Below are 23,841 nucleotides of genomic sequence, written 5' to 3'. Positions count from 1 at the left end.
GACAGATCTAAAGGCTGCCTCCGGAAACTGGAAGAAGCACGTCGTGTGTGCCTGTGTGCGTGTGTGTGCAGGTATGTGTGTGTGCCTGTGTGCGTGTGCATGAAGCTATGTGTGTGTCCCGTGTGTGTGTCTGTGTGCAGGTATGTGTGTGTCCCCTGTGTGCCTGTGTGCAGGTATGTGTGTGTCCCCTGTGTGCCTGTGTGCAGGTATGTGTGTGTGCCTGTGTGCGTGTGCATGAAGCTATGTGTGTGTCCCATGTGTGTGTCTGTGTGCAGGTATGTGTGTGTCCCCTGTGTGCCTGTGTGCAGGTATGTGTGTGTCCCCTGTGTGCGTGTGCGTGAAGCTATGTGTGTGTCCCCTGTGTGTGTCTGTGTGCAGGTATGTGTGTGTCCCCTGTGTGCGTCTGTGTGCAGGTATGTGTGTGTCCTCTGTGTGTGTGTGTGCAGGTAAGTGTGTGTCCCCTGTGTGTGTCTGTGTGCAGGTATGTGTGTGTCCCTTGTGTGCGTCTGTGTGCAGGTATGTGTGTGTCCCCTGTGTGTGTGTGTGCAGGTATGTGTGTGTCCCCTGTGTGCGTGTGTGTGCAGGTATGTGTGTGTCCCCTGTGTGCGTGTGTGTGCAGGTATGTGTGTGTCCCCTGTGTGTGTGTGTGCAGGTAAGTGTGTGTCCCCTGTGTGTGTCTGTGTGCAGGTATGTGTGTGTCCCCTGTGTGTGTGTGTCTGTGTGCAGGTAAGTGTGTGTCCCTTGTGTGCGTCTGTGTGCAGGTATGTGTGTGTCCCTGTGTGTGTGTGTGTGTGCAGGTATGTGTGTGTCCTCTGTGTGTGTGTGTGTGCAGGTATGTGTGTGTCCCCTGTGGGCCTGTGCGTGCATTCACATGCCTGTGTGTATGTCCCCTGTGGGTGTTTTCTCTGCGAGTGTGTGTATCTGTGTGTGATGGCATGTGTGTGTCCTTCTGTGGGTGTGTGCAAATGCACCTGTGTGTGTGTTCTGGTCACAGACCAGGAGCTACCTTTGCAGTGTAATTACCCTGTCAGGTTTAGTAGCATTTGGTGAGTCTGGTGTTGGAGTCGCCTTAGAGTTGATAATTGCTTGGCCCCGGAGCTGCCCCCGAGTCAAGTCTCAATGGGTGATCTGCAGGGTGCTTTTCACTGACTCAACAGGCCTGGGATATAGACAGTATCTGAGGAGTGCCACCTCCCTTGCAGCCAAGGGGACATCCTGGGGGAACCTCCTAGGATGCTTCAGGGTCACTGATTAGGGTCTGCTCCATGGGCTGGGGAGCCCTGGACTCAGGACCACACAGAGCTTTGTTTCCTTCATTGCTACCCTCGTTGTACCATTTGATTTTCTGGTTTATTTTTTGGCCCAGACATGTGATGATGGGGGAATCCAGGGAAGCCGGACACCAGAAATGACTCCGGTTGTTAACCTAGTGATGTCCGCACCCTGGCAAGAATCCTCCTGCGTCATCTGACATGATTGCCTGGCACGGGGGGCCCGCACCATGGCAAGAATCCTCCTGCGTCATCTGACGTGACTGCCTGGCACGGGGGGGGCAGTGCCGGGGTCCAGCCCCAGCTGATCCAGGGTATTCGAAGGAGAGACGGCGTAGGTGAGGGTCAGGAAACAACTGCTTAATTACACTTTAATTAAGGATACAAAGAGTTAATAGAATGAGGATAGCTCAGTAGGAAAATTCAGTGGAGAAAAGAGGCTGAGTAGCTTGGTTTACGCGGGAGACCAATAAAACTTCAAGACAAGAAGTTTGCACCACTTACGTAGGCCGCAGCTGTCCTTCCGTTCTCCCGAAGGAGAGGAGACACTGAGGCCTCCCCGGTCGGATCTTAGAAGCCCAGGCATAATTAGCAAGCATGGTGGGTTCCGCGCTCCAGACGGAGACTCAGCCAGAATTTGAAAGAGAGAGCGACATGGGGAGACCAAGTTTTGGTGAACAAGGCCTGCACTTTATTTTCCAAAGTAGTTTTTATACCTTAAGTTATGCATAGAGGATAATTGGGGAAGGGGTGGAGTCATGCAAGGACAGCAGTTCCTGGTCCTAATCGAAGCCAGGCTTTCAAACTTATCATATGCAAAAGTTCAGGTGATTGACATCATCTTCTGGCCAGGAGGCCTGTTAACATTTTAAGAAACTTATTTTTCTCTAAAGGTGATTATTCCAAAGTCAGGCACCAGCCTCCAAAAAAGCATTGGACAAAGCTGCATTTTACATTTCTATATACCCATTATATCAATCAATACACTGCCAAGGACACAGTAGGTAAGGAGTATGGAGACTTGGCAGCAAATATTGGCTCAATAAGTGAAAAACCCTTCACCAATACAATTTCTAATCAATCTTTTAACTACTCAAAAGAATCTGTGTTTAGACAGTTTAGAACATCTCCTGCCTCTCACAGTTGGGAGGCTCTGAACAATCACATGTGGCCGGAAAAACCTATTCAGGCAGGCTAGAGGATTTCCAAAGGAGTTTGTAGGTTAAACACTGTCACACCCAGGAATTATTAACTGGAGCTGTAAGCTAATTCTTTTTTCAGAGAGAGGTAGTGGGGGACAGCCCCCCGTAAAGTCAGAGGTGTAGGTGAAAGCACAAAGCAGAAAGTAGGCAGACTCTGGTTTTGGGGGTAGATGCTCGAGAATTTCCAGGGGGACTCCTGAGGCTCGATCCCGCCTTTGCGTATGCCGAGCCTCCTTCCTCATGACCTTTGTCATGGGCGGAGTTCCTCACGCTGGCTCCCGGCAGTGATAGAATTCCTGTTGAGCTATTCCAGATCCTGAAAAATGATGCTGTGGAAAGTGCTGCACTCAATATGCAATATGCACTCAATATGCAATATGCTGGCTCCCGGCAGGGCAGCATGGGTCCTTTCCTGTTCTCAACATGTCCAAAAACCAAAGATGTTTCCCTGGTTCACTCTGTGTTTAAATATTTTAGATCTCTCTGATGATGATTCCTCGGAGACTTCATATTCTATACACATACATCTCTCTATCCTTTGAAATAGTAATTCCTTTTCTAAAAACCTATTCTACAAATTTTCTCCCCAAATACAGTAGGGTAGACCATAAGGACATCAACTTCACCATTATTTGTAACTCATTTGTTCATTCCATACATATTTTTTATTTTTATTTCTCTATCTTTTTTTTGTTGGGCTGTGCTGGGTCTCCGTTGCTGTGCGAGCTTTCTCTAGTTGTGGAGAACAGGGTCTCCTCTCTGGTTGCGGTGTGCGGGCTTCTCACCGCGGTGGCTTCTCTTGGGAAGCACGGCTCCCCCGCTCACGGCTTCCGTAGCTGCGGCACGTGGGCTCAGTAGCGGTGGCCCCGGCTCGGGAGCACAGGCTCAGCAGTTGTGGTGCTTGGGCTTAGCGGTTCTGCAGCATGAGGGGTCTTCCTGGACCAGGGATCGAACTCATGCCTCCTGCATTGCTGGTGTATTCTTTACCAATGAGGCATCTGGGAAGTCCTGCAGGTATTTTTTGAGTATTTATTACCTTCAAGACTTTGGGAACCAGCTGTAAATGGATATTTAAATTTGTTTCTCTTTTCCTCATGGAGCTTATGTTCTTGTTAGGAAAGATGGTAAACAGAACACATCACTAAAATAGATCATATTCCTTGACGGGAAGGAAGTGCGACGTGTGCCCGGGGTGTTCGTGTGATTTTCAGTGTGGCTGCCGGAAACGCCGTCCTGAGTGTTGACATCCGAGTAAAGACCAGGAGGACTTGAGGAGCGGGCTCAGGTGCACAGCTGGGGAAGAGAGGTTGAGGCGGAGGAAACCGCACGTGCAAAGTCCCTGGGGTAGGACAGAGCCTGGCATGTTCAAGGGACAGCGGAGGTACTGAGGGGCTGGAATGGAGGAGAGGGAGGTGAGAGACGCCGACGGGGGTGTCGCGGTGCCGGGAGCGCCGGGACGAGCTGCTGCTGTGCTGCTTTTACTTGAGGGACACGGGAGGGAAGGGGCGGTTCTGAGCAGGAGTATGACGGGATCTGTCTTGTGTCGTGGGTGTTTAATTTTTATTTATTTTTTATTCTTGGCTGCACGGGGTCTTCCTTGCCATGCGCAGGTCTCTCTAGGTGCGGCGAGCGGGAGCTCCTTTTCGCTGCGGCCCGGCATCTAGGCGCAGGGGCCTCTCGTAGCGGAGCGTGCACTCTGGGCGTGCGGGCTCCGTAGCTGCGGGGCGGCCTCAGTAGTTGCCGCGCACGGGCTTCGTGGCTCCAAGGCAGCTGGGATCTCCCCCGACCAGGGGTGGAAGCCGTGTCCCCTGCACTGGCAGGTGGATTCCTGCCCACTGTGCCACCGGGGAAGTCCTGTCTTGTGTTTTAATCAAACCATACTGGCTGCTGAGCCGCCACTTGGCTGCATGGAGGAGACAAGGGCCAAAGCCGAGAGCGCTGAGGGGCCGTTGTGAACCCCCCATAGAGACAGAAGGGCAGCCTGGGCTAGGACAGAAGACGGGGAGGCGGGGAGAGATGGCCAGAGCGGGATACGCCTGCAGGGAGAGAGCACAGGATTTATCAAGTACCTATATGTCTATCAGGAGAGGAATTCTTAAAAAGTTACAGCATACGCATTCAATAAAATAATGAGATTAGAGCTGTAAGAGTATTTCTATGTTTTATAGTTGCATGAAAGCGTCAAGGTGAACAGCAATGGGATAGTAAATTTCCTAGGTTATAAAAATGCATATATGTGCACAAATATGCTATTTCCATTTTTTAAAAATCTGAATACAGCAAACTTTTACAGTGGTTTCTTCCAAGTTGGATACCTGAAACTGGGTTGTGAAAGGGAAATTTCGAATGTTATCTTGATTAGTTTTTGCAGGTTTTTTTGTTTGTTTGTACATGCTAAGTTGCTTCAGGCATGTCCAACTCTTTGCAGTCCCATGAACTGTAGCCCACCAAGCTCCTCTGTCCAACGGATTTTCTATGCAAGAATACTGAAGTGACTTGCCATGCCCTCCTCCAGGAGATCTTCCCAACCCAGGGATCAAACCCACATCTCCTGCATTGGCAGGCAGGTTTTTTTTTTTACCACTAGAACCACCTAGGAAGCCCCTGTTTGTAAGCAGTGTTCATTGCTTTTCACTGTTTTTTTTTTTTTTTAATAAAAGGATAAGGGGAATATATTCACCTTCCAAGGGTTATTATAAAGAGATTTTTATAAAGACCATAACAAACCCCATGTCCCATAAAGCAGGTATGTATTTTCAGAAAGGTAGTTACCAAGGTTTGGTTCACTGTTTTTTCACTGTGGCTAATTGTAAAGTGTTTGAGGGAAACAGAATATTTTATTTCTGTGTCTGACTCAAGATTCTCCTCTTCTGTGTGGTGACTGAGAACAAAATCGGGCATTGTTGGTTTGCAATCAGAATCTAGGACTTCAGGGGAGCAAGTCCTAACAGCTTCAGCTGCCAGCCATCAGAGTGGAGATGGAAATACTGTCGGGGACTTGGCACTGGCCTTCGATTCAGAAACTGCTCTTGTAGTGTGAACTGGAGACCCTGTGGAATGAGACTACAGTTGTTCAGGTCTATTTAAGTCTTCATGTTTATACATTCCATCTTTCAAGGATTGGGAGGTCCTCATAACACTGCCAGTCGGTTAATGAGATGTAACTAAGAATAGAGGCCGTGGTGTTGAAGCCTAACCTCACCTCATCCGGGCAGATCTGTAAAATCTTGGTGACTGGCTGTGTCCTACTCTTTGCAGCCCCATGGACTGTAGCCCACCAGGCTCCTCTGTCCACAGAATTCTCCAGGCAAGAATACTGGAGTAGGTTGCCATTTCCTGCTCCAGGGGACCTTCCTGACCCAGGGATCAAACCTGCAGCTCCTGTGTCTCCTGCAGAAGTTGGCGGCTGCTTTGCCTCCAGCGCCACCTGGGAAGCCCAGTCAAGAAGATAGGCATTTGCTAATAAAGAGAGTTTTATGATTTTAGGGAAATCTGTGATGTCCAAATTCAAATCTTGTCTCTATATTTGACTTTTTCTGAATGTGCAATTGACAGAAATAGCTACAATCTCTATTATGGGTAGTTCTAAAATAGTCAAAGATAATCTGTATAATGGAAGCTGTCATGTTTCTCAGGAGTGCAATAGAAACCATAAAATTATTTGCTAACTTTGAGTCTGCCGTGACCAAATCATTTTTTAAAACATATGAAATCAGACATTCTAAAGGCTGTCACAAAATGCCACCAAACCTAAATTTTCTTTTGCTTGAGGGCGCTAGTGACAGGCCACAGTGCCACATATGGGTTTTGACTTTGGAAGTCTGCCATCAGCAAGGCTAGGGCCGCCTGTGGATCTGCTGCCTCAGACTGGAAAAAATTGAATTGTAAAGAGCATTGTTCTCCAGTCGCACCTTCCATTGAAATGGTGACTGCTCTTCTGAGTTAGTGCCAAGGAAACGTTAGCCGCACTGACATTCTCATGTATGTGGTACCAGAACACAGAAGAAACTAGATTAGTGGTTCTCAGTCTAGCACAGTTTTCCCCACCTGGAGACACATGGCAATGTGTAGAGACATTTTTGCTTGTCATAATTTGGGGAGGGGGTCTTACTGGAATATAATAGAGACTATGGATGCTGCTAAGCAGGCTCCCTGGGTGGCAGAGTGGTAAAGAATCTGCCTGAAATTCAGGAGATGATCCCTGGGTCGGGAAAATCCCCTGGAGAAGGAAATGGCAACCCACTCCAGTATTCTAGCCTGGGAAATCCCATGGACAGAGGAGTGTGGCAGGCTACAGTCCATGGGATCACAAAGGGTAAGACACGACTTAGCAGTTGAATAGCAGTAACAACATACTCCTTAGCAGTGGAATGGGGTGATCCAGCTGTGTTTTTCAAAGGTGCCTCTGATGTCCCTGTGGAAAGGTGCACTGTATGTGGGCCAGCACTGAGAATTCGAAGGTTATCACTCTAAGCCACGTAAGAGAAGATGCTGGTTTGAATGAGAGGTCAGCAGAGATAAAGAAGGAGAAGGACACATATTTAGATCATCAAGGTCAGTGGCAGGAAGGAATCGAGAACGATTCAATGTGGAGCTGGAGCTGGTTTGTGAATGGAAGTTTCATTTAATTAGAGGATAAAGTCCGGGGAGGAATCCCCCTTGAGAGTATGTATCATGCGGGATGCAGTGAGGACTGGAAACAGGAGCTCTGCCTTTGCTACACCAAGTGTCAGATGACAGCTGGGGTCAAGGAAGCAGTTGGATGTGGGTATATTTGGGGTGCAGAGCTCTGACTCGGGCAGGAGGGACAAATCCGAAAGTCCTTTCTTACAGGCAGTATTTAAGGGTATGCCCTGGATGAGCTGTTTCTGGCTAGAAAACAAAGAAGAGGGTTGATGATGAATTCCTGGGGCACTGCCATGTCTGGAGGTGGAGTAGAAGAAGAAGCACCAGAGAGGCAGCAAGAAAACAGAAGTGGAGAAATGCAGAGGTTTAGGAAGGATGGAGTGAGTACACTGCCTCAGTCACCACCGGAGGACGGGGAAGGTCCAGGGACCTCAGCAGCGTTGGGATCAGCAGTGAGCGTCACGAAACAGGCTCTGTGGAGTCTCAGATGAGGAACCCAGGCGGGCAGCATCAGAAGGCACCCGCTGGTACCCTAGACTTTCTGATAGCACTCATGTTTGACACTTACGGATTTGAGACACTAATACATAATTAAATAAGAACGAACACAACCCGTATGGTTTCACTTATATGAATCAGAAATTTTTTTCAGCTGATTTCATATATATGGGAACCATACTAGTAAATATCTTCCATGTGTTCATTTATTATTTAATTTTTAAATGCAAGTGATACAGGGCATTCCTCACACAGGTTGTGTAGTAGGTGCCTGGCGTTGCAGAGGTGGGAAAAGACACGCTGTTTCCTTTATCCTGACAAAAGGATGAGACAAAAAGAGAAGACAACCAGGGAGCTTTTAGGCTGTGCAGCGCCCTGAGGGACACGGTCACGGTGCGTGAAGAGTGGGCAGTGCAGGCGGGTTCATTCCAGGACTCGCTGAACTTGAAGGATGCAGGGTCTGCCATGCTTGTTGCTGAAGTGCAACTGTGCAAAAAGAACGGCCCAGCGGAGCAGAGAGTCCGGCAAACCCCCAAGTGGGGAAGTAACTTGCACATTTGAGAAGCACCCCGTATGAGGGGCAGGCGCAGGATTGGGCTAGGGAAGCAGGCAGGGCCTCCTTAGGAGGGAACTTGGCAATTCGTTTGAATGTTCATTCGCCATTTGTTGAATATCTTTCCAAAGTTGCCGGAACAACTATTTCTTTAAAAATAAAAACCTTTTTTTTTTTGAGTAACACATGAATCAGAAAGAAGTATTTCCTAGTACAATATTCCTAGACAGCATTTTAGCAATTCGCATTAAAAAATCTGAAACACTTGCCTACTTTTAGGCCCAGGATTCCATTTCTAGGAATTTAAGCTCAGGAGATAATTTTCCAAGTGCACAAACTGATATATAAGAATGCTCACTTGCACTTCTAAAATGCCTTAAATTCTGCACTTAAGACTAGCGTGGCAGCGGTCACAGGTTAGTCGCTGAGTTGTTTTCGACTCTTGCGACCCCGTGGACTGTGGCCCACCAGGCTCCTCTGTCCATGGAATTTTCCCAGGCAAGAATACTGGAGTGGGTTGCCATTCCTTTCTCCAGAGACTTCCCAACCCTGAGAATGGGGTCTCCTGCATTGCAGGCGGATTCCTTACCACTGAGACACCAGGAAGTCTGCTTAAAACTAGTTGATGTTATCAAATGTAATTTATATCTTAAGAGAGCTGATTTTTTATTTTTTAAAGAAAAGAGTGCCTGATGTAGCAAAATATTAAAAATAATCTAATGTTCATTAGTATGAATTGGTTAATACCTCCTGGTCCATTCATACTCTCTCATTATAAAGCCATAACAATTTCTGAAATAGTTATTTTATTGACATGAAAAAAATCCATAATATTTAGTAAGCAAAGATGAGTCAAAAAGAGCAAATATAATTTTATTTGTATTTAAATTAGAAGTTGAAACATATCCTGTAGATATACATATAAAACAGACTAAGAATAGTCATTTTTTTTCTGAGTGTTGAGATTCTGGGTAATTTTTACTCACTTCCTTCTACTTTCCTTTGTTATCTGATTTTTTTTTTTAATGAGCATCATGAAGTACTTTGTGTTAGAAAAACAATAAAGTCATTACTGTATTTAAACAACAAACTTTAGCAGCAACAGAAAAGGACATTTTTTTGAGTTAGGTGCTGGAGTTTAAGCGTGTCTTTAGGAACCACTGAATACAGCCTCCACCTCATTTCAAAAGAAACGAGTGTTAGAATTAACATCTACTGTGAGGACCACCTGTTCTGGAAAACAGGCCAGATGGCGTTTATCTTCTCTCTCTGATGTGCTTTAAGAGGGTATTATTGGACCTTGTAGACGCTTCTCAGTAGCAACAATTACAAAACATCTTTGCAACTAGGTCATTCCAATTAGCTTCTAACAAAGAGGCAAGATATTTAAAAAATGTCTGTCTCACAACTTACCCTGTCGATATAGAATACGTTTGTCCAAAGGAGTTCATGTTTGTATCCATCCTCTCGTTTTTCTTGGGCTGGATGTTTTCAGTTTTGTAACCACATCCTCCTGTGTTTGAGTAGCTGACCCTGCAAGGGACAGGACGTGATTCAGACACGTCCACAGATAGTTACACTGCGCTACATAGGCCAGATCCGTAAAAAGAAATCATCACGTTGAGAGGTGAAGAGCACTTCCGAGGTTGTTTTTTTTAAGTCAAAGTTTACTGAAGGTGCATCACATGTTCACACGTTTCATGGACTGAACTAGAGTAACCATTTTTATTTTGTAGCAAAAATGTCCAAAGACCTCGGTCTAACACAGATGACCTTCCATTTACATTGTAAATTAAAACAATAAAACCCAAGCCAGTGTAAATTGGTAGTCCTTTTTGTTCAATGCTTCATCTTTTGTGCACAGATTATTTTTATTATGGGTTTTCCATGATACAGATTTTCTGACTACTGGACTGTTAGAGGGGTTAAATGACTCAAATTAGGCATGGTTTCATTGGTGACCATTTAACAAGTATGTCTTGACCACCTCTTGAAGTGCATACTTTGCAAATCCTGAAATGTGGTGTGGTGTATAGGAAAAGATTAAGCATTAAATTCCAGCTCATCTTTTTAAAAGGTTTCATGAATTTTCTTAAATGTTCAGTTATTGAGATGTATTTGCATCTGAGATTTACATCTCAGTGGGCTGTTTGTTCTGAAGTCTACACCTGAGGTGAAAATCATGTTTTGTCCAAGATCACGTAAACCTACCTGTCCAGCAGGGTATGGAGCGTTTGCTCAGGGACCCGGAAGTCCTGTCTCTTGTTGATTCCACTTTGTGTGTGGTTGCTTGGTCGCTTCAGTCATGTCCGACTCTTTGCAACCCCATGGACTGTAGCCTGCCAGGCTCCTCTGTCCATGGGATTCTCCAGGCAAGAATACTGGAGTGGGTTGCTGTGCCCTCCCCCAGGGGATCTTCCCGACCCAGGGATCAAACCTGCATCTCTTGTGTTGCAGGCGGATTCTTTACCCACTGAGTCACCTGGGAAGTCCCTGATTCTACTTCAACTTCTCTCTTTTTCTAATCTAAAGAAACATTTTCTACTCTAATGCATTAGAAAGCAGTGCTTTTACTCATCATTTATTTCCCCAAGCTTTTGACTCACTAGTTGAACTTGCATTTAAAATATAATAAAGCCTATTCAGTCATATTGTTTCCTACAAAGGATTAATAATATTTTTTTGTTGGAAAAAAAAGGCATGTTGTCACGACTCTATGAAATTTAATTTACAGCTAGTAAGATATTTGCTACTTCAGTCTTTCTCAAACCACTTCCAAGTTCTAAGTTTAATCCAGGTAATAGAACATCCATGTATAATATAGTAGTGTCGCATGTATGTAATACATTATAAATAATTATACATGTATTAAAACATGGCTCAAAATGTTTTAACTGAGAGACGTGCATGGATTGCTTATTTAACGTGAGTTGGGCTTGGCAACCAGTGATGTAGTATTTACATTTGGAGGAGAGTCAGGGTATAAAATGAAAATTCCAGTAGGGTAGAGAAACAGAGTTTAGTATTTTTAAATATTTTCTAGCCTCTCACACACTATCTGCCCTTGAAGGGTTCACAAACTCCAGGCAATATTCAGTCCCGTGCTGGCTTGCCCCTTTCATCACAGCCCGAGACAACTGAGGGCTGCCACACTGCCAGGTTCTGCCCTTCTCCTGTGTGCCCACGGCCATCCTGGCCTTTCTCAGGCAGGGCACGGTCCCCTGGACTGTCTCCCTCACTGGACTTCGCCTTGCTGTATTTCCCAGGGCCCTCCTTGATCCCGCCTCACCTGCAGGGACCTGCTTGACCGTTTCTCATGGAGGTGACATTCTTCCTCCTTAGAAATTCCAGAGCAGTGGCCCATGGAGGGGGCAGGTCTGGATGTCTCATGATGAGTCGTAGTTTTTTAAAAACACGTTTCCCATGGTTTTCCCCTAGAGTCTGATTTAGTGGGTTCAGAGAACAGAGTCATTGGGCATTGCTTGGGAATCTGTATTTCTAAAAGCTCTCCAGTTAATTCCAATGGACAGTTGTGCTCAGAAAATCAGAAACATCCAGAGATCTTGCTTACTGGATATTTAGCCCAGGCTCCCTGGTGGGGTTCATTTTCTTTTTAGTAATTACCTCATCCTCCTAGTTAGTCAGTTCAGTCGCTCAGTCGTGTCTGAGTCTTTGCAACCCCATGAAATGCAGCACGCCAGGCCTCCCTGTCCATCACCAACTCCCGGAGTTCACCCAAACTCATGTCCATTGCATCGGTGATGTCATCCAGCCATCTCATCCTCTGTCGTCCCTTCTCCTCCTGCCCCCAATCCCTCCCAGCATCAGAGTCTTTTCCAATGAGTCGACTCTTTGCGTGAGAGGGCCAAAGTATTGGAGTTTCAGCTTTAGCATCAGTTCTTCCAATGAACACCCAGGACTGATCTCTTTTATTTTTATTTTTTTTTACTCCTTTAATTTTCATTTTTTTTGATATGTAAACATGATAATTTTTTTTTAATTTTTTTAAATTTTATTTTATTTTTAAACTTTACAATATTGTATTGGTTTTGCCAAATATCAAAATGAATCCGCCACAGATATACATGTGTTCCCCATCCTGAACCCTCCTCCCTCCTCCCTCCCCATACCATCCCTCTGGGTTGTCCCATTGCACCAGCCCCAAGCATCCAGTATCGTGCGTCGAACCTGGACTGGCGACTCGTTTCATATATGATATTATACGTATTTCAACGCTATTCTCCCAAATCATCCCACCCTCTCCCTCTCCCACAGAGTCCAAAAGACTGTTCTATACATCAGTGTCTTTTTTGCTGTCTCGTATACAGGGTTATTGTTACCATCATTCTAAATTCCATATATATGCGTTAGTATACTGTATTGGTGTTTTTCTTTCTGGCTTACTTCACTCTGTATAATAGGCTCCAGTTTCATCCACCTCATTAGAACTGATTCAAATGTATTCTTTTTAATGGCTGAGTAATACTCCATTGTGTATATGTACCACTGCTTTCTTATCCATTCATCTGCTGATGGACATCTAGGTTGCTTCCATGTCCTGGCTATTATAAACAGTGCTGCGATGAACATTAGGATACACGTGTCTCTTTCCCTTCTGGTTTCCTCAGTGTGTATGCCCAGCAGTGGGATTCCTGGATCATAAGGCAGTTCTATTTCCAGTTTTTTAAGGAATCTCCACACTGTTCTCCATAGTGGCTGTACTAGTTTGCATTCCCACCAACAGTGTAAGAGGGTTCCCTTTTCTCCACACCCTCTCCAGCATTTATTGCTTGTAGACTTTTGGATCGCAGCCATTCTGACTGGCGTGAAATGGTACCTCATAGTGGTTTTGATTTGCATTTCTCTGATAATGAGTGATGTTGAGCATCTTTTCATGTGTTTGTTAGCTATCTATATGTCTTCTTTGGAGAAATGTCTATTTAGTTCTTTGGCCCATTTTTTGATTGGGTCATTTATTTTTCTGGAATTGAGCTGCAGGAGTTGCTTGTATATTTTTGAGATTAGCTGTTTGTCAGTTGCTTCATTTGCTATTATTTTCTCCCATTCTGAAGGCTGTCTTTTCACCTTGCTTATAGTTTCCTTTGTTGTGCAGAAGCTTTTAAGTTTAATTAGGTCCCATTTGTTTATTTTTGCTTTTATTTCCAATATTCTGGGAGGTGGGTCATAGAGGATCCTGCTGTGATGTATGTCGGAGAGTGTTTTGCCTATGTTCTCCTCTAGGAGTTTTATAGTTTCTGGTCTTACATTTAGATCTTTAATCCATTTTGAGTTTATTTTTGTGTATGGTGTTAGAAAGTGCTCTAGTTTCATTCTTTTACAAGTGGTTGACCAGTTTTCCCAGCACCACTTGTTAAAGAGATTGTCTTTAATCCATTGTATATTCTTGCCTCCTTTGTCAAAGATGAGGTGTCCATAGGTGCATGGATTTATCTCTGGGCTTTCTATTTTGTTCCATTGATCTATATTTCTGTCTTTGTGCCAGTACCATACTGTCTTGATGACTGTGGCTTTGTAGTAGAGCCTGAAGTCAGGTAGGTTGATTCCTCCAGTTCCATTCTTCTTTATCAAGATCGCTTTGGCTATTCGAGGTTTTTTGTATTTCCATACAAATTGTGAAATTATTTGTTCTAGCTCTGTGAAGAATACCGTTGGTAGCTTGATAGGGATTGCATTGAATCTATAAATTGCTTTGGGTAGTGTACTCATTTTCACTATATTGATTCTTCCAATCCATGAACATGGTATATTTCTCCTTGCAGTCCAAGGGACTCTCAAGAGTCTTCTTCAACACCACAATTCAAAACCATCAATTCTTCGGTGCTCAGCTTTCTTCACAGTCCAACTCTCATATCCATACATGACCACTGGAAAAACCATAGCCTTGACTAGACAGACCTTTGTTGGCAAAGTAATGTCTCTGCTTTTTAATATGCTATCTATGCTATGTTATGCTAAGTCACTTCAGTTGTGGCCGACTCTGTGCGACCCCATAGATGGCAGCCCAACAGGCTCCCCCATCCCTGGGATTCTCCAGGCAAGAACACTGGAGTGGGTTGCCATTTCCTTCTCCAATGCATGAAACTGAAAAGTGAAAGTGAAGTCGCTCAGTCGTGTCCGACTCTTAGCGACCCCATGGATTGCAGCCTAACAGGCTCCTCTGTCCATGGGATTTTCCAAGCAAGAGTACTGGAGTGGGGTGCCATTGCCTTCTCCAAATATGCTATCTAGATTGGTCATAACTTTCCTTCCAAGGAGTAAGCATCTTTTAATTTCATGGCTTCAATCACCATCTGCAGTGATTTTGGAGCCCCAAAAAACAAAGTCTGACACTGTTTCCACTGTTTCCCCATCTATTTGCCATGAAGTGATGGGACCAGATAACATGATCTTTGTTTTCTGAATGTTGACCTTTAAGCCAACTTTTTCACTCTCCTCTTTCACTTTCATCAAGAGGTTTTTTAGTTCCTCTCCACTTTCTGCCATAAAGGTGGTGCCATCAGCATATCTGAGGTTATTGATATTTCTCCCAGCAATCTTGATTCCAGCTTGTGTTTCTTCCAGCCCAGTGTTTCTCATGATGTACATTGCATATAAGTTAAATAAGCAGCATGACAATATACAGCCTTGACATACTTCTTTTCCTGTTTGGAACCAGTCTGTTGTTCCATGTCCAGTTCTAAATGTTGCTTCCTGACCTTCGTATGGGTATCTCAAGAGGCAGGTCAGGTGGCCTGGTATTCCCATCTCTTTCAGAATTTTCCACAGTTTATTGTGATCCATAGTCAAAGGCTTTGGCGTAGTCAATAAAGCAGAAATAGATGTTTTTCTGGAACTCTCTTGCTTTTTCCATGATCGAGCAGATTTTGCCAATTTGATCTCTGTTTCCTCTGCCTTTTCTAAAACCAGCTTGAACATTTGGAAGTTCATGGTTCACGTATTGCTGAAGCCTGGCTTGGAGAATTTTGAGCATTACTTTACTAGCTTGTGAGATGAGTGCAATTGTGCAGTAGTTTGAGCATTCTTTGGCATTGCCTTTCTTTGGGATTGGAATGAAAACTGACCTTTTCCAGTCCTGTGGCCACTGCTGAGTTTTCCAAATTTGCTGGCATATTGAGTGCAGCACTTTCACAGCATCATCTTTCAGGATTTGGAATAGCTCAACTGGAATTCCATCACCTCCACTGTGTTCGTAGTGATGCTTTCTAAGGCCCACTTGACTTCACATTCCAGGATGTCTGGCTCTAGGTGAGTGATCATACCATCGTGATTATCTGGGTCATGTAACTCTTTTTTGTATATTCTTCTGTGTATTCTTGCCACCTCTTCTTAATATCTTCTGCTTCTGTTAGGTCCATACCATTTCTGTCCTTTATTGAGCCTATCTTTGCATGAAATGTTCATCCTCCTAAATTGATTATAAACAACTCAGAGTCAGGGATTATTGTTGTTATTTTGCTGTGGTAGGTAATCAAAAAATCATTTGTTGTTGTTCAGTCGCTAAGTCATGTCTGACTTTTGGTGATGCCCATGGACTGCTGCACACCAGGCTTCTCTGTCCTTCAGCATCTCCTGAAGTTTGCTCAAACTCATGTCCATTGAGTCAGTGATGCCATCCAACCATCTCATCCTGTGTCTCCCCCTTCTCCTCCTGCCTTCAATCTTTCCCAGCTTCAGGGTCTTTTCCAATGAGTCAGCTTTGGAAAGTCGAATCAGGTGGCCAAAGCACTGGAACTTCAACTTCAGCATCAGGCTGTCCAATGAATATTCAGGGTTGATTTCCTTTACGATTCACTGGTTTGATCTCCTTGCAGTCCAAGGGGCTCTCAAGAGTCTTCTCCAGCACCACAGTTCAAAAGTATCAATTCTTTGGTGCTCAGCCTTCTTTGTGGTCTCACGTCCATACATGACTAGTGGAATACCATAGCTCTGACTGTATGGACTTTTGTCAGGAAAGTGATGTCTCTGGTTTTTAATATGCTGTCTAGGTGTATCGTAGCTTTTCTTCCAAGGAGCAAGCATCTTTTAATTTCATGGCTGCAGGCACCATCCACAGTGATTTTGGAGTCCCAGAAAATAAAATCTGTCACTGTTCCAACTGTTTCCCCAACTATTTGCTATGAAGTAATGGGACCAGATGTCATGATCTTAGTTTTCTGAATGCTGAGTTCTAAGCCTGCTTTTTCACTCTCCTCTCTCATCCTCATCAAGAGGCTCTTTGGTTCCTCTTCAATTTCTGCCATGAGAGTGGCATCACCTGCATATCTAAGGTAATTCATTATCAAATAAGGATTGATAAATGGATGGGTCTTAATGCACTGAACGCTTTCTAGGATTACTCTATGAGACATTATGAAATACTAAGGGAGTTAGTGGAGTCCTCATGGGAAAGTAGATGACAGCGATAACGGAATCCCTTGCATGCCACTAGGTGAGTGTTCATTTTCACTCTTGAATTTTTACTTAAAAAAAGCTAGGATGCTCTGAAATTCGGCCATGTGCTTCTTCCAATCAAAGTAAATGATCTTTTAAAAACTTCAAAACCTGTTTCTACAAATTTCTCTCATGTTATCTCTAACCAAATAACAGTCAAAGGATTTTATTTTTAATGAGTGGAGCTTTGAATCAGAAAACAAATATGCAGAAACCTATTAACGGGCCAGTAAATTAGAATAAAAAGAAAGAAATCTACTACCAAAAGAGAGCTCTCATTTACATGCAAATATGTGGAGGGGAAAAACAATGTAAGCAGGAATGTATCTTTAATGGATAGCAGACCTAGACAAGAGACACAGATCAATAGTTTCTCAAACCCACTTCTGGTTAGAACTGCAAAGAAATGGGCCAGTATGCTTAGGAGTGACCTATTTTAGTAATAGTTACTAAATTACTATTTAGTAATCTTGCCACATGAGAAGAATTATTAATTCACCCAAATAGCATTTGCATGTAAATTCTTCATTAACAGAACTCTCAGAATAAATTTAGAATATATAGATTCATAGATTGTCCACGCTTCTGTCTTCTGTAGTGTGAGAGATGCCATGTTTTTGCAGAAGAGCGACTACTTTAAAGACAAATGATTACAGATGGCATCGGGCCGTTGGGGCATTGAATGCTATAAATCTGTGCTTGGTGAACAACTAAGATACACATTTAATTATTTTGACATTCATAGAAGGCCAGGCCTACTGATTTAACTGGATTTTTAGAAGTTTCCCTAGTGCAGTGGTGATGAACTGGTGGTTTTGATATTTGTTAATCAGAGGTGTGTTTTGTGTCGTTAATGGACTCTACCCACCCCTCTGTCCCTGTCTACCCACCCACCTGAAAGCCAAGAGCCAGCATTTGTTATGGCGACCAGACAGTGTCACGTTGGGGGAGCTGAAAGATTCTCATTTTCATTCTTCCCCAGCTTGGCCTCATTCTTTCCTTCTTATCCGCTGACAACTTTACATTCCGCTGTCAGTTTAGGTAAAAGCATTTGGCAGGCAGTGTTTATGAAAGTCTGCAACAGCTAAGGAATAAACACCTGACCCAGGAAGAATTTTCACTGAAAATCCCTTACTCCAGAGCAGGTTAACTGCTCATGGCAGGAAACATTGTACCCCCAAATCATTTCCAACCTGGTTATCTCAAACTAATCAATTTTTTTCCTTGGAAAAACAAAATGCTTACTTGGTCAAAACATGCTTAAGAATTTATCTGTAAATTATATATATAATGTATAATATGTAATGTATATATGAACATTGAAAAAACTGTTATGCTATCTGCATGCTGTATATATGCAATATATGTGCAGGTGTGTGTGACTCTTTATGACCCCATGGACTGTAGCCCACCAGACTCCTCTGTCCATGGGATTTCCCAGGCCAGAATACTGGAGTGAGTCTTCTGTAAATCTAGTTCTTAGTAATTCCTTGGCTGCCAGTGGTTAGGACTCCACACTTCCATTTCAGGGTTGACAAATGTGAAGATTCTTGGTAGGAGAATTAAGATCCCATAAACTGTGGTGCTGGCCAAAAAAATAGAAAAAACAGTTCTCACCTGAAGTACCACCCACTAGGAAGATCGTCGGAGAAGGCAATGGCACCCCACTCCAGTACTCTTGCCTGGAAAATCCCATGGACGGAGGAGCCTGGTACACTGCAAAGAGTCAGACACGACTGAGCGACTTCACTTTCACTTTTCACTTTCATGCATTGGAGAAGGCAATGGCAACCCACTCCAGCGTTCTTGCCTGGAGAATCCCAGGGACGGGGGAGCCTGGTGGGCTGCCATCTCTGGGGTCACACAGAGTCGGACACGACTGAAGTGATGCAGCAGCAAAGAGATCATCAGTCTTCCCAGGTGGGGCCAATGGTAAAGAACCTGCCCAGCAATTCAGGAGATGTAAGAGATGCAGGTTCGATCCCTGTGTCAGGAAGATCCCCTGGAGGAGGGCATGGCAACCCACTCAGTATTCTTGCCTGGAGGATCTAATGGACAGAGGAGACTGGTGGGCTACATCCATAGGGTTGCAGAGTTGGACACGACTGAAGTGGCTCAGTGCACACCACACACACACACACACACACACGTTTTCAAGTCTCTCTGGAGGAGCTGCCCTGGCGCTCGCACCTGGGCACATGTCACCATCAGCTGGAGACATTTTTAAAGCCTCCGCCAGGCCCGGCATTTCTGATTCAGGCACTTTGGCATGAGGCCCAAGAAGCAGCATGTGAAGAAGTTCCCTGGTGCTGCTGTTGCTGACCTGGAGATTTCTTTGAGAACTGCGGCTCTGACACGTTGCATGCGTGCTCAGTGACTCTTTGTGACCCCAGGGACTGTAGCTCTCCAGGCTTCTGTGTCCATGGGATTGTCCAGGCAGAATACTGGAATGGGCTGCCGTTTCCTCCTCCAAGTGCGTTGCCTACCATAGCTCCAGTACCTAGAATGATGCCTAACACCTAACAGGTATTCCCTAAATGCCTCTTGACTCATTCATTCAATAAATCAATTTGCTACCCAGTCTATGCCAGATGCTGGTGAGGAGCCAGGGGACCAAGATTCATAAAGAAGAGCCTTTCTCTGAAGAGTTCATGAACTGTTGAGGAATACCACCCCCAACCAGCACACAATCGGGGTAAGTGCAATGACAAACCCACTGTTACCTGACAGCATAAGTGATCCTGGTTAAAGGCTGACTTTCCAACCTTTGGGTAGAAATGAGTGAGTTTATAGAAGCATGTTCTTGATTGGTAGATTTATAACCTTTTAAAATCCCGTGTGCCTCTGGACGTGAACATGGCCTTGATAACTGGGAAATGCTAAGGAGTGACTTGACTGGCAGTCTCTCAACAGAGCTCATTAAGAATTTGCTACTTAAAAATGACTTTGGATGGAAAAATTGACAAAAATTTTTTTCTTGTCTGCATTTAGGAAGCCTGGCAGAAATGAGTGTTTCAGTGTTAGCAATGGATTTTTCCAGGTTAATTATAAAACAAAACAAAACTCCAATTAAAAGAAAAAGAAATGTGGAGTTTGTGACCAAGCAAAACAGAAATATTTAGACACAATATAGTTAGAACATCTAGCAGGTAAACTTTCATCAGTTTTGAGGGAAATATGAAACCTAAGTCAAATCCATCTTGCCCTTTTTCTTAAAGATCAATTGTGATTGAAACTTGACTACCTGTCTCTATTGGAAAGAACAGATCTCCTTACCTTAGAGGTCACTACCTTTTTTCAGCCTGTGAATAAGCATTTTATTTCCTGCTTGGAAAAGGAAGACAGAAAGACAAATCATTTTGTAAATAATCCCAAGAAGTCTTACTCTCCAGTTCCCGTTTCCCAAATTAAGACTCTGTTTACTGTTAATTTTCATAAGGATAAACAAATCGTAATGTTTTGAGTGCATCAGAGGTAAATAAAACCAAACTATATTACAAAATAAATTGGTGGGAAGATGCCTTTGTATTTCACAGCAATTAGCTGCATGATTGGTTATTGTTTTGCCTTGAGTTTTACACTCAGAAGATCAAATTTGAAAATTAGGTTGGGAATAATGTGAGACATTTGCTCCATTTATTACCAATTACTTTTTGAAGCCTGTACTTATGCATAACACCCTTTGAATTTCAATGTCATGAGCAGAATTTCTGGGATGTTTCATTTCAAATTCTAACCTGTGGAAGAAATTCATTAGTTGACAATTTACCTTATGACTTTGGGCTGTTGTAATAAGAAAGTGGCATTAAAAAATTATTTGTTGAGCAATAGCTTTTCAAGGCCTTTGGTGTTTACAGAGCATAAAAGATGCATATGTTTATGAAAGATGGTTCATTGGAGATCAATTTAGGTACTCATATATTCATAGCCTCTGTGTTTTGGAAATTCTAATTGCCAACACCAAATTAAAGTCATCGATGTTTTAAAAAATGTGCTTACATTTTATTGTTGCCATGTTCTGCATATTGGATTATAAATATTTATATACCCAAGTGGAAATATGTCTTTTAGTGGCTCTGTAAGGTAGATATACAGAAAAGAAGACTGTTTCCAGCAAACTCAAAACAAAACCACCACCACCAACCAGAAAGCCACACTCGTGATTCAGTCCTTTGAAATCAGGTTTTGCTTTGTAGCATTTTCCTTGCTCCAGAAAACCCCGTAAGGGAAAGTAGACAAAGTAAATGCGAAGGTAGCAGTGAAATGAGAGTCTTCAACTCCTGATGCTGTTTCTTTTGTTTAGTTGCTAATTCGTGTCTGACTCTTTTGCAACCCCAGAGACTATAGCCCGCCAGGCTTCTCTGTCCTTGGGATTTCCCAGGCGAGAATGCTGGAGTGGGCTGCCACGCCCTCCTCTGGGGGTCTGGAGTCCCGTGAGCTGCAGATGGATTCTTTACCACTGAACCGTCAGGGAAGCTCAGCGACCACAGTTTTGCTCAGTAATGTATCGTGCGCAGCGTCGTGAAGATCTGACTTGAGAACCAACGTTCAGAAACATCCAAGTGGCTGTTATGCTTTCCATGTAACTCCCGGGGCTAATATTTCCACTCCTGTAATGATTACTGCTTATGAAGGTTGCATGTTAATTATCTGACATGATTCACTCCTTTAATTAAGGGCCTCAAAAAACCGCCAGATTCCCAATTCACTTCAGGCCAAATTCATCTACTTGGGTAAAACCAGGTGATGTGTTTCTGGGGGCTGAGGGTTTGGGATTCTGCTGTTTCGGTTCATTTGAGGAAAAGCTCATTGAGAGGCTTTATCTCTCCCTGAGACTTGTAACAAAAGCAACAACAGCAATAATCATAAAAACTGTGGCCACTGAGACAACACTCACAGTACGGCCGCGATTATGTATGTCATCTCTCTTAAACTTTGCCCCAGCCTGAGGAAGTTACTATGCTGATACTTCATTTTTAGGAGTGAGACAATTTGTGCTCAGACGAGGTGTAAAATTTTCCATAGTTTCTATAGTTCATAAATGGTGTTGCCAGCATCTAAACACAGGTTTTAACCTCAGAGCTTGGTACACACTACACTATACCGCCTGTGACCTTATATTGTACAACCAGTTAGGGATTTCACTATAACCCAGGAGATTTTGGTTGGGTGATTTTGAGCAATTTTCAAACAATTTGCACCATATGTCTCCAACTTTTATAAAGTTCAGGAACCATTTGAAGGAAAAACATTCTTGCAGAACCCCTGTGTTGGCTTAAATTGCTTCTATTATAATGTTATTTAATAAACAAGCCAAACTATGACAGTCTTCTTACTTTTATTTCTCATATACAACTATAAAACCACAACAGATTTACAAATTAATTTCAAATGAAACTCTAAAACCAGTAAAACCGAACTGGAAAATATCAACATAATAGATGTCGTTATGTTTGCCGAATCCAAACTTCTGCTGGCAAAGTGAAAATGTTGTAACAGCTAGAACCAAGGTTTTCCTAAGTTTAATATGCTAAAGAACCCACCTGCCAAGGCAGGAGACTCCGATTCGATCCCTGGGCTGGGAAGATCCCCTGGAGAAGGAAATGGCAACCCTTTCCAGTGTTCTTGCCTGGGAAATTTTATGGAGTCTTACTGGCTACAGTCCATGGGGTCACAAAGAGTTGGGCATGACTTAGCGACGAAACAACAACCAGGCCAAGTGTGTTTATAATAGTTCATGCCAGGTGATTACTCCATTCTCCCACCATTTTTAATCTGTTTGAGCGGCTCATTTGTTTGATGGACTATGGCTTTTTATTCCATCTATTGTTATGAGTGAACTGTTTACCTGCCAGGTTCACTTCTATTCTTCTCTTTGTAAAAGGAGAGATTAAATTATAGTGGTATAAACAACCTCAACTCAATCATACACACATAATTTTATACTGAGAAGGACTGGCAATCCTCAGATGTACGCTGCTGAGTACAGATGTTACTGCTGCACTCTGAGTTTATGCCCCCTTTCTGAAACATACAGGAAGATTGCATGTTCCCCTCTGCATGAAGCTAAGTGTAGGGATGGGCGTGACTTGGTCAAGGAAAAGCGAGCAGACGCAGTAAGAACCAACGAACAGTATCCTGTGTGCTCGTTCCAGCTCAGCCACTGGGGACATGTTTTGATATTTCCATCCATCTGAAGCAGCCTCCATCACTCAGCCCACCCATGGCCTTGCAGTGAGAAGTAGCCTCTGATTGTCTTCATCACTGAGGTTTAGAAGGTTTTTGTTATAGCAACATAACTTAATCTCACTTGACTAATGCAGAAATCATCCACGTAATCCAGAATGCCCTGATGTTAATTTGGAGGGAGTTTTATTATTATTTAACTGAAAGCATGAAATTTAAAAGATCTCGTGGGATCATTCTCAGCATTCCAGTGTATTCTAAAGGTTTCCTGAGAGTTCCTCAGTCTGCAGTTTGTAAACTATTATTTCTTCTATCCAAACTGAATGAATCACAAACTGGAATCAAGATTCCTGAGAGAAATATCAACAACCTCAGATACGTAGATGACACCACTTTAACAGCAGAAAGTAAACAGGAACTGAAGAGCCTCTCAATGAAGGTGAAAGAGGAGAGTGAAAAAAAGCTGACTGAAAACTTCACATTCAGAAAACTAAGATCATGGGATCCGGTCCCATTACTTCATGGCAGACAGAAGGGGAAACAGTGGCAGGTTTCATTTTCTTGGGTTCCAAAATCAACACGGACGGCAACTGTGCCACAAAATTAAGACACCTGCTCCTTGGAAGAAAAACTATGACCAACCTAGATAGCATATTAAAAAGCAGAGGCATCTCTTTGCCAACAAAGGTCCGTATAGTCAAAGCTGTGGTTTTTCCAGTAGTCATGTATGGAAGTGAGAGTTGGACCAGAAAGAAGGCTTGAAGAATTTATTCTTTTGAGCTGAGGTGCTGGAGAAAGCTCTTGGGAGTCCCTTGGACTACAAAGAGACCAAACCAGTCAATCTTAAAGGAAATCAGTCCTGAATGTTCATTGGAAGGACTGATATTGAAACTGAAGGTCCAATACTTTGGCCTCTTTGCAAAGAGCTCAATCTTTGGAAAAGGCCCTGATGCTGGGAAAGACTGAGGGCAAGAGGAGAAGGGGGCCACAGAGAATGAGATGGTTGGATGGCATCACCGACTCAATGGACTTGAGTTTGAGCAAACTCAGGGAG

The 23,841-nt window shown here is 43.6% G+C and overlaps 1 long non-coding RNA gene across 3 annotated transcripts in view; it reads left to right on the top strand.

The window, feature by feature from the left end:
- The window catches only part of LOC123329108, a 66,693-nt gene extending 44,770 nt beyond the window's left edge, over positions 1–21,923 (top strand). Inside the window, exons 5-6 of one of the 3 annotated variants that reach the window (XR_006544257.2) lie at positions 19,193–19,296; positions 20,940–21,923. This is a non-coding gene — a long non-coding RNA (uncharacterized LOC123329108). Of the gene's footprint in view, positions 1–19,182; positions 19,297–19,819; positions 20,397–20,939 lie in introns of those variants that run through there. The other 2 variants (XR_006544256.2, XR_006639919.1) reach the window with 2 other exon arrangements.
- The last annotated feature ends 1,918 nt before the right edge of the window (positions 21,924–23,841 follow it).

The sequence above is a fragment of the Bubalus bubalis genome, chromosome 14 (genome assembly GCF_019923935.1).
Source record: "Bubalus bubalis isolate 160015118507 breed Murrah chromosome 14, NDDB_SH_1, whole genome shotgun sequence".
Classification (NCBI taxonomy): Eukaryota; Metazoa; Chordata; class Mammalia; order Artiodactyla; family Bovidae; genus Bubalus; species Bubalus bubalis.
This window is presented reverse-complemented; position numbering and strand designations above follow the sequence as displayed.